The sequence below is a fragment of the Chinchilla lanigera genome, unplaced genomic scaffold, assembly GCF_000276665.1.
Source record: "Chinchilla lanigera isolate Chin_1 unplaced genomic scaffold, ChiLan1.0 scaffold00046, whole genome shotgun sequence".
Lineage (NCBI taxonomy): Eukaryota > Metazoa > Chordata > Mammalia > Rodentia > Chinchillidae > Chinchilla > Chinchilla lanigera.
The window spans coordinates 8,848,757-8,862,655 of NW_004955447.1; the positions used below are offsets into that span (position 1 = coordinate 8,848,757).

The 13,899-nt window shown below is 34.2% G+C and overlaps 1 long non-coding RNA gene across 1 annotated transcript in view; it reads left to right on the forward strand.

The window, feature by feature from the left end:
• The first annotated feature begins 12,196 nt into the window (after window positions 1-12,196).
• LOC106149488 overlaps window positions 12,197-13,899 on the forward strand; it is a 17,673-nt gene continuing 15,970 nt past the window's right edge. The window contains exon 1 of the long non-coding RNA XR_001235710.1: window positions 12,197-12,257. This is a non-coding gene — a long non-coding RNA (uncharacterized LOC106149488). The remainder of the gene's footprint in view (window positions 12,258-13,899) is intronic.

The window sequence follows — 13,899 nt, forward strand, 5'->3', positions numbered from 1 at the left end:
GTAAGTCAAACCATTGTAAGTCAGGGGTTATGTGTATGCTTACACACTCAGGTACATAAACACATATAAATATGTATCAATTTCAAACTGCATTCTACATATGAGTAAGTGGGCATTGTTTCCATTAAGTTACAAATAATAAAGTAAATAATTAAATTAAGGCTTACATAAAACTAATAAAATTATCTGTTCCTAGATTCAGCATAATTTTACATCTGTGATTTACTGCTCTACAGAAGTTGAAGTCAGAGAAGGCTACTGTGTTTGTGAAGGTATCAGTGTGATGTGTGTAAAAGTGTGGGTCTATTTTTTAACATGCTAAGGCAACTGATGTAAAAGGTTATGAAAAAGCAAAATTAGTTTGAATTTCCACTGTAAAGTTGATTATAATTTCTGTTATTTAAAAATAGAGATGAAAAATCTGAAGACATAAATTTCTGTTTTATAGCACACTTGTTTCTTTGTGAACAACTATGATATCTCAAAAATATTTTAGTTGTATTCAAGGTTTTTAATTTAAGTAAATAATTTTTTACTTTTTCACAGTATCATCTGCCATGCTTATTATATATTGTCATATTTGCTGCATTTCTCTTTAAAATATCTTTTGTCCATCTAACATATTGAGTTCATAAAAGCAACAAATTTGTGTGTGTAGCCAGGTGTGGTGGTGCACACCTCTAATCCCAGCACTAGGCAGGCTGAGGCAGGAGGATCGTCGCAAGTTCAAGACCAGCCTGGGCTACAAAGTGAGCTCAAGGCCAGCCTGAACTGCATAGTGAGACCCTGTCTCAAAAAGATGAAAAAAAAAAAAATTGTGTGTGCAATAGCCCAGTGTATGCAATATACACCCATATTGAAGGCATTGGAAAACTATCAAGTTATAAAAAACCTATAGGTGATCTTCTGTTGATATACTCAAAGGCTGAAATCCTGATAATGGATGTAACATTGCTATCTTTGAATCATGTGTGGCTAAGAATTTAAAATGGTAAAAAGTAGGCTTTATACTGGGACTTTAAAGAAACAACTAGGAGGAGCAGTGAAATGAAAGTAAACTGAAAAGTACAGACTTCAGCAGTTACTTTAGCATAGATTTGGTCAATTTAGTAGCATAAAGGATATAACATGAGTGAAGATGGATGTGCCTCTAGGAACCTGCAATGGTTTTTCACTTTTTCACATTGTGTCAACTTAAGAACTGTAGAAGTTCAACTAAATGACTCAGCAGGAGGCCACGGTCCTCACCTTGTAAATATCCTCATCCTGTGCAAAAGCAGAGCATGGAGATGTTGTTAATGGTATACCCACCTTAGGGAGGGCAGCCTGCTTACAATGTAGAGGAGGAAAAGAGGCTTGATCCTCCTTTCCTGCTGTTGAGGCTTCTGCTGTCCTCTGCCACCTTGAACTGCTGCCCTTCATCATGCCACTGTGCCTTAGAAATAACTGATTATGGGCTGAAACCTCTACACACTGTGAGCCAAATAAACCTTTTCTTCCTTAATTTTAGGTGTCTGGTATTTTGTCCAAGAAATGAGAGAAAAGGAACCAAGATAGAAATTGGTACTGAGAGTGGGGTTGTTACTGTGACTATATCTGAACATGTGGTTCAAGAGCCTTTGGGAATGACTTGTGGGAAGAGTGTGGAAAGGTTCAGATATATCACCACAAACAGTAGCGCTGGAATGCATTAGGCTGTTCTGTATGGGAGATTCTGGTCAGAGCTCAGAAGGCCAGCAGATTGAAAGAAATGCTGCTCTGAAGACCAGGCTTGGGAGATTTTTGCTGGGAAGGACTGCATTGGTTGCTGGAATCCAGATGATATGCATTATGGCTTGGCAGAAAGTTTGTCTGCATTTTGCCTGTGTCCAGAGATTTTGCCTGAGAGTGAGATTAAGGGTTGCATACTAATAAATCTGGTGGAAGTAATTTCAAGGCAATTGAATGTTGAAGCTATGGCATGGCTGCTGTTGGGGGCTTTGAGCCAGATATATGTTGCTAATCAAGAGCAAAGAGTCCAGCAGGATGATTTGAAATATTGTAAGTTGAGCCAGAAAAGAAGCGCCAGTAGAACTTTGGAGTGCAAACATAGAGATGAGGAGCCCCTGATTGCTGAGAAGAAATAATCAAGAAGGAACTGAGAAGGAACTACTAGAAGTGCCATAGGGGTGGTGTCACTCAGTCCATTTAGAGCTCACAGTGTGCCGCAGATTGCCTCAGATGCTGCAAAGGTAACTACAGGACTTAATGTTTGTCCTGCTAGATTTTGGACTGGCTTAGTCCCAATCCTTTGTACTCCCCCTCTTTGTAACTTTTAGAATGAAAATGTTTATTTTGTGCGATTGAATGTTGGAAATGTTTAACTTTGCATTTGTACAGGGGCTTGCAGCTAAGAGTTTGCCTTACATCTCAGAAGAGACTTGGGTCTTAGACTTTTCAGTAATGTTAAAACGATTAGTACTTTGGCAACTTTTAGAGACGTACTAAATACATTTTGCTTAAAGGCATGTGCATGAGTTTTCAGGGTGCCAGAGGCAGCATGTTATGGTTCTAACGTAGTATAATATTGATATTCAATACTGGTTCTTAAGGATTGTTAAACATGTATTATAATGTTCAAGTTGTGAAATGGTAAGAATAAGCACGTCTTTGTATCTTGAAAATGCTTTACAGAATTGTGTCTGGTTCCCAAGTTCACAAGGGGTGGATTGCAATGGTTGATATATTGTGTCAACTTGAGAAGTTTAGAAGTTTAACTAAGCAACTCAGCAGGGGCCAGGTTCCTCATTTGGTAAACATCCTCATCCTGTGCAAGAGCAGAGCATGGCAATGGTGTAACCTGCTTACAATGTAAGGGAGGAAAAGAGGCCTCCTCTTCCTCCTTTTCTGCAGTTGTTGCTTTTGCTGTCTTGTTCTTCTTTGAGTGGTTGCCCCTGTGTTATGCCACCCTACATTGGAGCCAGCTGATTATGGACTGAAATCTTCACAGACTGTGAGCTAAGTAAACCTTTCTTTCCTCAATTTTTGGTGTTGGGTATTTTGTCCCAAGAATGAAAGAAAAGTAAGACAGAATTTGACAAAGGAATATATCCTTATTGCTTCAAACTATAGGAAAACAAAATGAGTATGTTAAGATAGTATACTGTGATATTATAATGATATCGTGTAAAAAATCAGTAAAAAATAAAGCCATTAGAAACTAAACAACAGAAACTTCAGATATTGGTATAAACAGATACAGATATTGTCATAATGCTTACTTTGTCATGAATATTAAATATATGTTATAATGTCAGCAAATAATTGTATGTTAAAATATACATATAATTTATAAAATAAATAGGAAGACTACAAATAAAAAGAAAATATTTATTAAATATATATAATTCAATTGAAAACAGCTGAGACACAGCAGAAAGGTAAATTAACAAGAAAATAACCAAAAATAATTTATATGATGTAAAACATATAAAAGCATAAAGATGAAGTATTATAGATATGTACTAGATAGTTCACAAACAGATGATATAATAAACATAATTCAAGCTCAAGAAATGCAGAGTATAAATAGAAACCAATATCTAAGCAAATAATGGCTTAACACTTTCTTTAAAATGGAACATTTTATATCACAAATTCAAATTTATGAACAAATCTCAAAAGAGGAGAAATGATAAAGGGATATTATAGACAATGATCTAAACATAGAAAAGTTATAAAACTTAAAAATTATAGTTATAGGGCTGGGGATTTAGCTCAGCGGCAAAGCGCCTGCCTGGCAAGCGCAAGGTCGTGAGTTCGGTTCCCGGTACCGGAGAAAAACCAAAAACCAAAAAAAAAAAAAAAAAATTATAGTTATAAAAAGAAAAATCTGATAGGTACAATAGATATAGTGAAGGGGAAAGAAACTGCTCAAAAGGAAAGAACGACTGGCCTGAAGGAAAAGAGGAAAGAAGGACAGGAAAAAAATATATATACATACACAAGGTAGCTAAGATAATCATACAACCAATTTCTATTGCCGTATTGAAAGGAACAGTTAATGTTTAATTGCTTGATCAATCTTATATGCCTGTATTTGTTTATCTGAGTAACCAATTTGAAGATAACAATATGTAATACAATAGCCATTGCTAATTTCCTATCACTCTGTCTGAAATTCTGTATGGCTTTTATTGCTTTTAACGTTGTTTTGGTTACGTCCTTGTTTTTGTTAATTTGTTTTTGTTCTCTCTTTACAAGAAAAAAAAGAAAAACATTAGAAACAGACTACCTTGTAAAAACTATAATTAATTTAGTGATTTACTTCTTAACACCAACAATGGAAACTGCAATACAGTTTATATGAGTTTTAAACATGCTCCAACAAAATAAGAACCAAGACAAAATTTAGGTCAACAAAACCGAGGTGAGCTGGCAATAAAGGTGTAGGTAAATATATCTTTATTAGTACAGTGATAAAATCTGGGTACTTAGCAAGTCCATTCACATTATCTTTTCGTTGTGGCAAGCACATCCAAAATCTTTTCTTCTACCTAGTTCGAAACATGTAATATACAATTGACTAAAGTCTCTCTACTGTGCAATAAAAATAAAAGAAGTGAAAGTAAAATAATACAGCTGGTCTAAAAATGATGAAAGTAAGAAGAGGGAATTTGACATCCATAATACAGCACTCAAGGGCACTCCAGTGGCTATTATTGAGGTCCATGGAAAATGAGATGATATGGTTGTTATGTAATAAAGAAATTCAAAAGTTGAAAATGAAGGGTAATAATGAATATCTATATACATTTGAATTTTTACAGTGGATAAGAAAAAGGGGCTGTAGCTCAGCACCACAAGTGCTTGCTCAGTAAGCACAAGGTCATGAGTTTGATTACCAATACCAAAAAGAAATCACAAATTTTAGCCAGGCATGGTGGCACTTGCCTGTAATCCCAGCACTTGGGAGGCTGAGGCAGAAGGATCACTGTGAGTTTGAGGCCACCCTGGGCTATAAAATGAGTTCAAGACCAGCCTGAACTTTATAGTGAAACCCTGTCTCAAAAAGACCAAAAAAAGTAAAAAAGGAAAGAACTAATATTCTGTTGTCTGAAGAGATAAAAGTATGTAAATGAATTAAGAAAGCAAGGGAAAGAGACAGGTGAGGGGAGACAGAAAAAAATGTAAATACTCCCATATGTACAGGTGAAAAGGGACAATACAGGATTATTCTTCAATGGCTCTAATGTTAGTTTAATGTTTTAATAATTATAAAAGGTAATTTTTTACTCTTTATTTACATATATATATATACATACATTATAAAGTTTATTATTTTATTTGTAGAGTTATGTGTCATTACAAACTATCAAATTTTTCTAATGATTATCAATGTCCAATCTTGTCAAAAAGAGGCTCTGTATTTATGAGATACTAATTCCTCTTTTCCCCAGTTAATATTCCTTGACATGCAACATTTTACTTTTTTTATGAACATGATACGAATCTCATGTAAGTCAAATTATATAATATTTTTGCTTGTGAGAAGGACTTACTACATTGAGCTTTATGTCTTCAAGTTTCAAACATGTAGCATGTGTCAAAATTCTTTTGCTCTTTAAGTTGGAATTATATTCTTCTGTAAGCATATTTCACATCTTGTTTATCTATTCATCACTCACTGGACTCTTGCTTTGCTTTCCCTTTTGCCTACTGTAGATAATGCTCTTTCACCTAGTAGTACAAATATATAATTGAGTCTCTTTCACTTTTTAAAAGCATAGATTTTATGTTCTGTGTACTTTACAGTCAGAAAAATAAATAACTGTATTAAATTCAGTAGATTGATGATCATGCTTACATGTATAACTAGTAAATGATAAAAATAACAATTCACATTAAGAAACCTATCTACATATTTAATACCAGATCTGAAAAAACAATTTCTTGTAATTATTATTTTTATATTTTTCATACCAGATATTTTTGCATTACTTTGAAACTATTTCTTATTGTTCTATTTGAACAATCTTTCTTACAGTGCACAACTCCATTGCTTAGTGATAATTAAATAATAAACTTGTAATTTTAATAATGTTTCTGATGGCTCTCCCACATTCCCTGTTCTAAATTGTAGATATTAGCTTGACCTGGAACAAACTGCCCCAGTCCATGAGACCTAATCTCAAGGTAATGTAAGACTGTAGAAACAGGCAGATATAAGATTGCACAGAATATAATTTATCAAGGACATACTGACAGATGCATAATCCTGGGAAACAGCAAAACCAAAAGAATATCCACTATTTGACTGAGAAGAGGGAGCATTTATGTTGATGTGTCACTCACTTTCCCAGTTGTAGGAAAAATTACCTGGCACCTGCAAATTAAAGGAAGAGAGGTTTATTTTGGTTTCTTATTTCAAAGGGTTCCATCTATGATTAGCTGGCTCCAAGACAGAAGAGAATGGTTGGAAGGAAATGGTGGAGGAAAACCCCAACCAGGAAAGAGAAGGAGATGGAGAGACACAGAGAGACAAGAGACAAAGAAACAGACAGAGAGATAGAGAGACAGAGAATGAGAGTAAGGGTGTTGGGACAAAAATACATCCTTCTCATGCCGTTTTCAATAACTCACTGTTACCATTAATACATTGTGTCAACTTGAGGAGTCTAGAGGCTTGGCTAAGTGATCAGCAGTTCTACATCCTGGGGTGAAAAGGTCATGCCCTTACTGCTCTGGGTTGTTTTCATTGTGAAGTTTGAAAAGTTTAAAAGATTAACTAAGGGACTAAACAGGGGGGCCAGGGTCCTTACTTTGTATTCATCCTGAGCCTGTACAGCATGGAAATTATGTTAGTACTACATGCCTCTGGTTGGGCAGAGCCTGCTGACAATATAAGGGAGGAAGAGAGGCATGTTCTGCCCTTTTTGCTCTTGCTGCTTTCGCTGTCTTGTGCTGCCTTAAAGTGTTGCCCCTTGCCCTGCCACTCTGCCTTTGAGCCTACTGATTATGGACTAAAACCTCCACAAACTGTAAGTTAAATAAATCTTTTCCTTCCTTAATTCTAGGCATCAAAAAGTAACTGAGACACTCACCTCTTCAAACCAGGCCACAGTTGATAAGAGGACATTTATCTACTAATATTAACCCACTATAAAAATGACACCTCTAAGAAGCCCATCTCTGAACATAGACATTTGGGGGATATTTCATATTCAAACCATGACAAGGGTTAGGACAAAAGAGACTTCAACAAGGCCAAAATATTCCTGGCTTATTTTAATCTTCTATCAAAGATTGAGGCACATTCTTGATATTAGCATGTGATTGTGATACACCATATACCATTCTAAGGATTTGTTCTACTACATATAATATGGTGGAAAAGTATGCAGACAATTATTTTAAGGCAATGGTGGCAGCTGCAATTCAAGATGGCTGCATTCACATCAGGCTAAATCCACATATATTTCAAGTAATATCAAATGTCAGGGCATCTTCTTATGTTATAAATCTGTATTGAAACATCTTTTCTGAAAAAGAGTCTTTTGTGGTCTCTAGAAAAATATTATTCAACATTAAAACAAAACTATAAAGAGAATACACAACTTTTATATGAATCATTACATTGAAACATCTCACTTCTTTATGTCCAGTTCAATTCTGTTCTCAAATATTTGCCCAGATAAAGTAAATTTATTTTTGACTATTTCTATTTGCACCACACTTTTCAATTTAAAAGTGTTTTCATTAGCATGTTAACTTTTTCCATTTCAAACTATATTTCATATTTTTATTGTGCTTTAAGTAATATATATTTTTCTTTACCAAAATATAGTTCAGTATACATAAACTTATTTAAATTTGCATACATAAAAGTGCACAATTCATAAGAGCACACATTAATTTCATAAATTGCACTGGGTCATATAACTCAAATCAGTATCTGTAATTTAATAAAACTCCAAAAACATTCTCTACCATCTTTAAAATCATAACTCATCTCTAAAGTGTAAGCAGTTTATATTCACTTTTAACAGAAAGATATATTTTGTTTGCCTTTTGTATTTTCTTTAAGAAACTATATAACTTTCACTGTGTGTATTTAGTTTCCTTTTCATTCACGTTGTTCTATGTTTCATTCATGTTGTTCTATGTTTCATTCACGTTGTTCTATGTGGTATAATTTGTTGGTTTCCCTTGTTATATACTGGCTTGCGGTGTTAATATAGTACAATATATTTATCCATTCTACTGTTGATAAACACTTTTATTGCTCATTGAGGTTCTTAAATGACACTTGCTAATCATATTTTTTGTATAGACAGTATTATGGTAAACATCCATATGAAGGCCTATTGGATCACAACAAGGGCTTTTTCTACTTACATAAAATGTAAGCTTAACAAACATGCCAAGATGGCTTCCAAATTAGTTATGAAATTACACTCTCACCAAAATTGCAAGAGAATTCTTTTTGTTTCACACATTGAATGTGATTTTTGGTCTTTAAAAAATAATTAGCTATCCTCACAGCATGTAAGAGTATTGCATTTTATTACTATTTATATTGCCTTTTAACTCCTTGTGTATAATTTCATATTTTTATTGAACATTTAAATATATATTTAAGGGCTGCCTCTTTATAGTTTTCTGTCTTTTGACTATTAATGTTTTAGATATGAATTTTTGTTGAATTTAAGTATTTAACAATGTTTATCCTCCCTGATGGCCTCATCCTATTAATGCTACATTTTCATAAGCACAGCTTCTTAATTTTAGTGTGATGAAATTTAATATTTTTCGCTTGGATGTTCTTTTAAAGAAATAGATAATTCAAGGACAAAAGATAGTGTAAATTATCTTCTAAGATTTTTATTCCATTACTTGTAACATTTAAATTTATATTATATTTGAAAGTATTTGGGGCAATTGTACATTCTCAAGCACATTTAAATAGCTAGAGCCATTTTTCAGGAAGGTCACAAGTTATAAATTGCAAAGTGCATCATTTTCTTCATAGATAGGTCATCATATATATGTGAATTATTATCTGCTATTGTATGTTACTCCCTTGGTCTACTGATCTAACTTTTGACAAGATTGCTGGCTTAAATGTTGTAGCTTCCAGCTTTATCTGTTTTTTTGGTCAGTCCCATTTCTATTATTTCTGACAATTTAACTTTCTTCATGAAGTTTAGAATCGTGTTTTAAATTTTTAAAAGACATGATTTTCCCTGAGATTGAATTCAATCCAGATATTAATTTGAGGAAATGAAAACCTTTAGAGTAGAAGTCCCCCAAATGAAAGGCAAAAGACAAAAATGTCTTTCAGTTTCTAGAGAAATATTTAGCTGTCAGAACTGGAAAATAATACTGGTATCTTGAGGGCTGCAACAAAATAATGCTATGAAACATCCTTCAATCTACTAAGGTGATTCATGTCTCCTACCATGTACAGAAACCAAGATATCCATGTTACAAATGTCCAGAAGTTCTACCATAGGGGCTGGGGATTTAGCTCAGCAGCACAGTTCCTGCCTGGCAAGTGCAAGGTGGTGAGTTTGATTCCAGTTACTGGAAGAAAAATAAACAAAACACCAGAAGTTCTACTACAGCAGATTATGTTCTAATGTATGAAAGTCATATATTTATTCCTTTGTACAGAATATACTTTTTTATTTTCCTAACCAATATTTTTATTTTTAATTATGGAGGTTTGCATATTTTCATTATATGAATTCTTAAGAATTTGATGAATTTTTAAATGTTATTAAGCATTTTCATTTTTTTAATTGCTTATTGCAAGTAGAGTCTCCTTTATCCACAATTTTTCAATCAGTGGCTTCAATTAGTCACTATCAAAAATAGTAAGTGGAAAATTCCAGAAATAAATAATTTGTATGTAGTTTTGTGGGAAGTACTGAGTAATATGATAAAATTGTGCAGCAGAGTAGAATATAACTTGTTCTTTCCAGCTCACCCGTAAGGTAGCTACCACTCACTCATTAGTCATCTTATCAGATCCACTGAGTTCTGCTTTTCAAAAATTTTTATTTTACTTAGTAATGACACCAAGGCTCAAAAGAAGCTATGCAGATTATATTTTTATAGTATATTGATATAAGCATGAATTGTAAATTAGTTATTGTTAATTCTTTACTATACCTAATTCTTAAGCTTTATCATGTGTTTCTGTAATAAGAACCATATTATAAATTGTGGTTTCAGGTATGCTGTGGGAACTTTAAAACCTGTTTCATTGGGATAAGGAGTGGCTAGAGCATATATAAATAAAACATATTTAAATAAACCACATGTAAATAAAACAGATTTATTTATATTGATTCAAAATTCATAATCTCAGTAATTTCTCATATTGATTATTTCCGTAGGGAAAAGTTTCATCACTAACTGGGGGTTTATTTATTTTAATGTTTTGCCTCCATATATATCTTATTTCATTTCATTTTTTACTCTCTTATTTAAGGTTCTGCTAAATGCCAAATGGAAATATTTATAGTGGCTTTCTGTGCCTTATTCCTGATTTTAGATAGGAAACTGTCAGCAGTGCCAGTAATTCATTTTGTTTAGGAGATCAGTTTTGGTGTTTTTCTAATATTTTAATTACTCACAAAACATTTCTATTGTGTTCCTAGAATTTTGATTATTGAAATATTTTTCTGAATTTTTAAAGGCTATCATATAAATTTTTACATTCTTTTTTCTAATGAAGCAGACTAACTTGAATGCTAGAAAAACAAATCCTCTCCCAAAAATACCTATTTTAATGAATTTTATATTTTAGTTTGTTTAACTTATGGCATTTTAATGTTTTATTTAAGTTCATTGGAAGTATTCATATATCACTTTAATCTAAATTTCATATCTGTAATCTAGATCAGTTTTCTCAAATGCCTTCTGAAATTTTACGTTTTGTATATTTGGGAGGAATTTTGAATGGTAACTATTACCTTATTTTGTATTTGTTAAGAATTTTATGGATTGAGAGTGCATATGTTTGTAAGAGCTCATGTTTAGGTTCAATGAAACTTGGGGTTTAATATCAATAGATCTTACGGCTTAGACTGAATTATCCACAAAAGACTGTGCTTGTAGGTCAGGCTTTTGTAAGATGATTGGGACATGTGGGGTGTGTACTCATCAGTGAACTCATTCACTGATGAATTTATAGCTGAATATTCTTTTACCAGATGAGGCAGGTCACTGGGAGGCATGACATGACAGGGTAAATTCCTCGTCCTGGTTCCCTTACCATTTCCCACCTCCCATTAAATGAGGAGTTATCATTCATAAAATTCCTCCATGCCCCTTTTGCCTTTGAGCAATGATGGTGGATTTCTTAGAGCTTTCAATGATATAAACAGCCTACTCAAGCATGTGTGCCATAGGTTAACCACCACTGCCTTAGAACAAGGATAAACCTTCAAAAACTATAATCCAAAATAATTGTATTCTCCTTTGAGTTGTTTGTTTGGAGCATTTTGTCCAAGTGGGAAAGTGAATACTATAGAATGGCTGTAACCGCGTGGTATCATTGCTGTGGATGCACTGATAATGCTCAAAACTATTCGGAAGCAGTTTTTAGAAGTTGGAAAGTTTGGAGCTGGAAGCTAGTGAAGCCATGCAATGTTGCTTGATAGGTGCTATTGTTCAGACGACCAGAATGCTGATAGGAGTGCAGATAGGAAAGGCCAGGCTCATGATGTTCCAGTGGAGAATGAGAATTCTATTGAAAACTGGAGAAGAGTCCATGCATGTTTATTTTTGGTAAATAATTTGTTTATATTTTCTCAATTTCCTAAAACCGTGTGAGATTGAATTTAAAGGTAGTGGACTAATCAATCTTGTAGGAAAAATTTCAAAGCACTCCAATTTTTAGACTGTGGCATGGGTATGTGAGGTTGCTTTCAGTCAAATCTACTAAAAGAACGTAGAGCAAAGAGCAGTGTTAAATGAATTGAAAAACTTGCAGCTATCCCAGGAAGGAAATTCCTGTAACTCTGGAAACAAGGAAAGTTTGATTTATTAAAAGTCTAGCTCTTCTGCTAAATCAGGGCCACCTAATGAAGTTCTCTGTCTCATATACTCAGAGGCTTTTGCAGGCATGGGCCAAGTGAGGTAAGCTACTGTCCAAGCTGATGGTAAACGGTGCAGTCACCTGTCTGTTTTCTCTTTAAGCATGCAGATTGAGTTGTGGGTTCATGGAAGCTTCCACCTATATTTCAAAGGAAGTCCTGGGAAGCCAGGTAACGTGATCCTGAAAGTGCAATGTATGAAACTGTGAGAGTGAAGCAAAAGATACAGTGAATACCCAAGAGGTAGAAAATACCAGGAATATGGTTCATGTGTTGAGCAGAGCCTCAGGCAGAGAGCAGAGACAGCCTTAGTGGGAGGCCACATGGGCCGCAATCAGCAGGTTCCAAGAATGGGGATGCCCAAGCTTTCTAAAGTTTACCTCTGTTTTTATCTTGTCCCAGGGTTTGGACATGAAGCTTCGGAATGTATTGTTTTCCCTGATGAGTTTGTTCTTGTTTTGGTTAATCTCTGTTCTTTCCCCACGCTTCTCCCTTTTGAATGGAAATGTTTATCCTACACAAAAATATATTTGCAGAATTTAAAAATGTTTTTGGATTTCACAGGACCTCACAGCTAAGAGTTTGCTGTGAGCCTCAAAGGAGATTTTGAACATGGACTTTCCAGCAGCACTGAAATTATTAAAAATGTTGCAATGCCTAGAGATGAACTAAATGCATTTTTCATAATAAGATAGACAGACGCTTTTGTGAGGCCAGGGAAGGAATGTTATGGTCTAGATTTAAAATACTGCCCTCCAAAATCTCAGGTGTTCAGAGTTGGCACTTTTGATCTGTGACTGGATCATGGGAATACTATACTCATCACAAGGCAAATGTATTGATCAGTTCATCGGTGAGTGTGTTCTTACATGGTGGGGCTTTGTCTGCAGAGGTCAGGCACTGTGGAATATGACCCAAAAGGTTATACCATTGTCCTGTGCCTCCCCCAACCCTGGCTGCCTTGAGATGAGCAGCTGTCATCATCCATGCCATTCCTTTGCCTTTGAGCCAGTCAACCTTGGACTGAACTCTCAAAAACCACCAACTAAAATAAGCCTCTTCACTTTTAAGGGGATTATTAAAAGCCTAGTGTCAGAGGTTGTTTTTGTTTTTGTTTTTGTTTTTGTAATAGGAATGGAATTCTTGACCTTACACTTGCCAGACAGGTGCTTCCACTGAGCTATATCCTCAGCTGTGTCCCAGTGATATCACTCATACAATAGCAACAATAATGGATATAACAATGAGCGTTTATTTACAAAAGAAATATTATGTTACTTACTCAACTAAAGCTTGATATTATCTAATGTCTTAAACATTTAATTGGGTTAAAAACCATCACTTCTATATGCCTTTTATTTTCCATATACCAGCAACTAAATACTATATCATCCATATTATATATTTTTCTTTTAAAATCCCAAATCAACTTCTTAAGAAATAAAGCTTTAGTATGAGCCTATCATTGTTTCAAGTTAGCTTCATAAAGTATAGTACTTTCTATTCTCCCAATGAACTAATTTGAGGAAAATAATAAAGCACATTCTATTTACTTAATATCCTGGAGTCCAATGTAGAGACCACTTTTAGTCCGTATCTCTGAAATATTATCCAAATAGTTTTATTAAGAAAACTGATTCTACCACAAAGAGTAAAAATGAAATCAGGCAATTTACCCTATAACTGTGTGGATTTTTATTTGTATTTTTGCCAAATCACTGTGTGCTCATTCTTGTTTCTAAGTGGCAAAATTTTATAGCAGATGAGATTTGTTCTCTCTCTCTCTCTCTCTCTCTCTCTCTCTCTCTCTCTC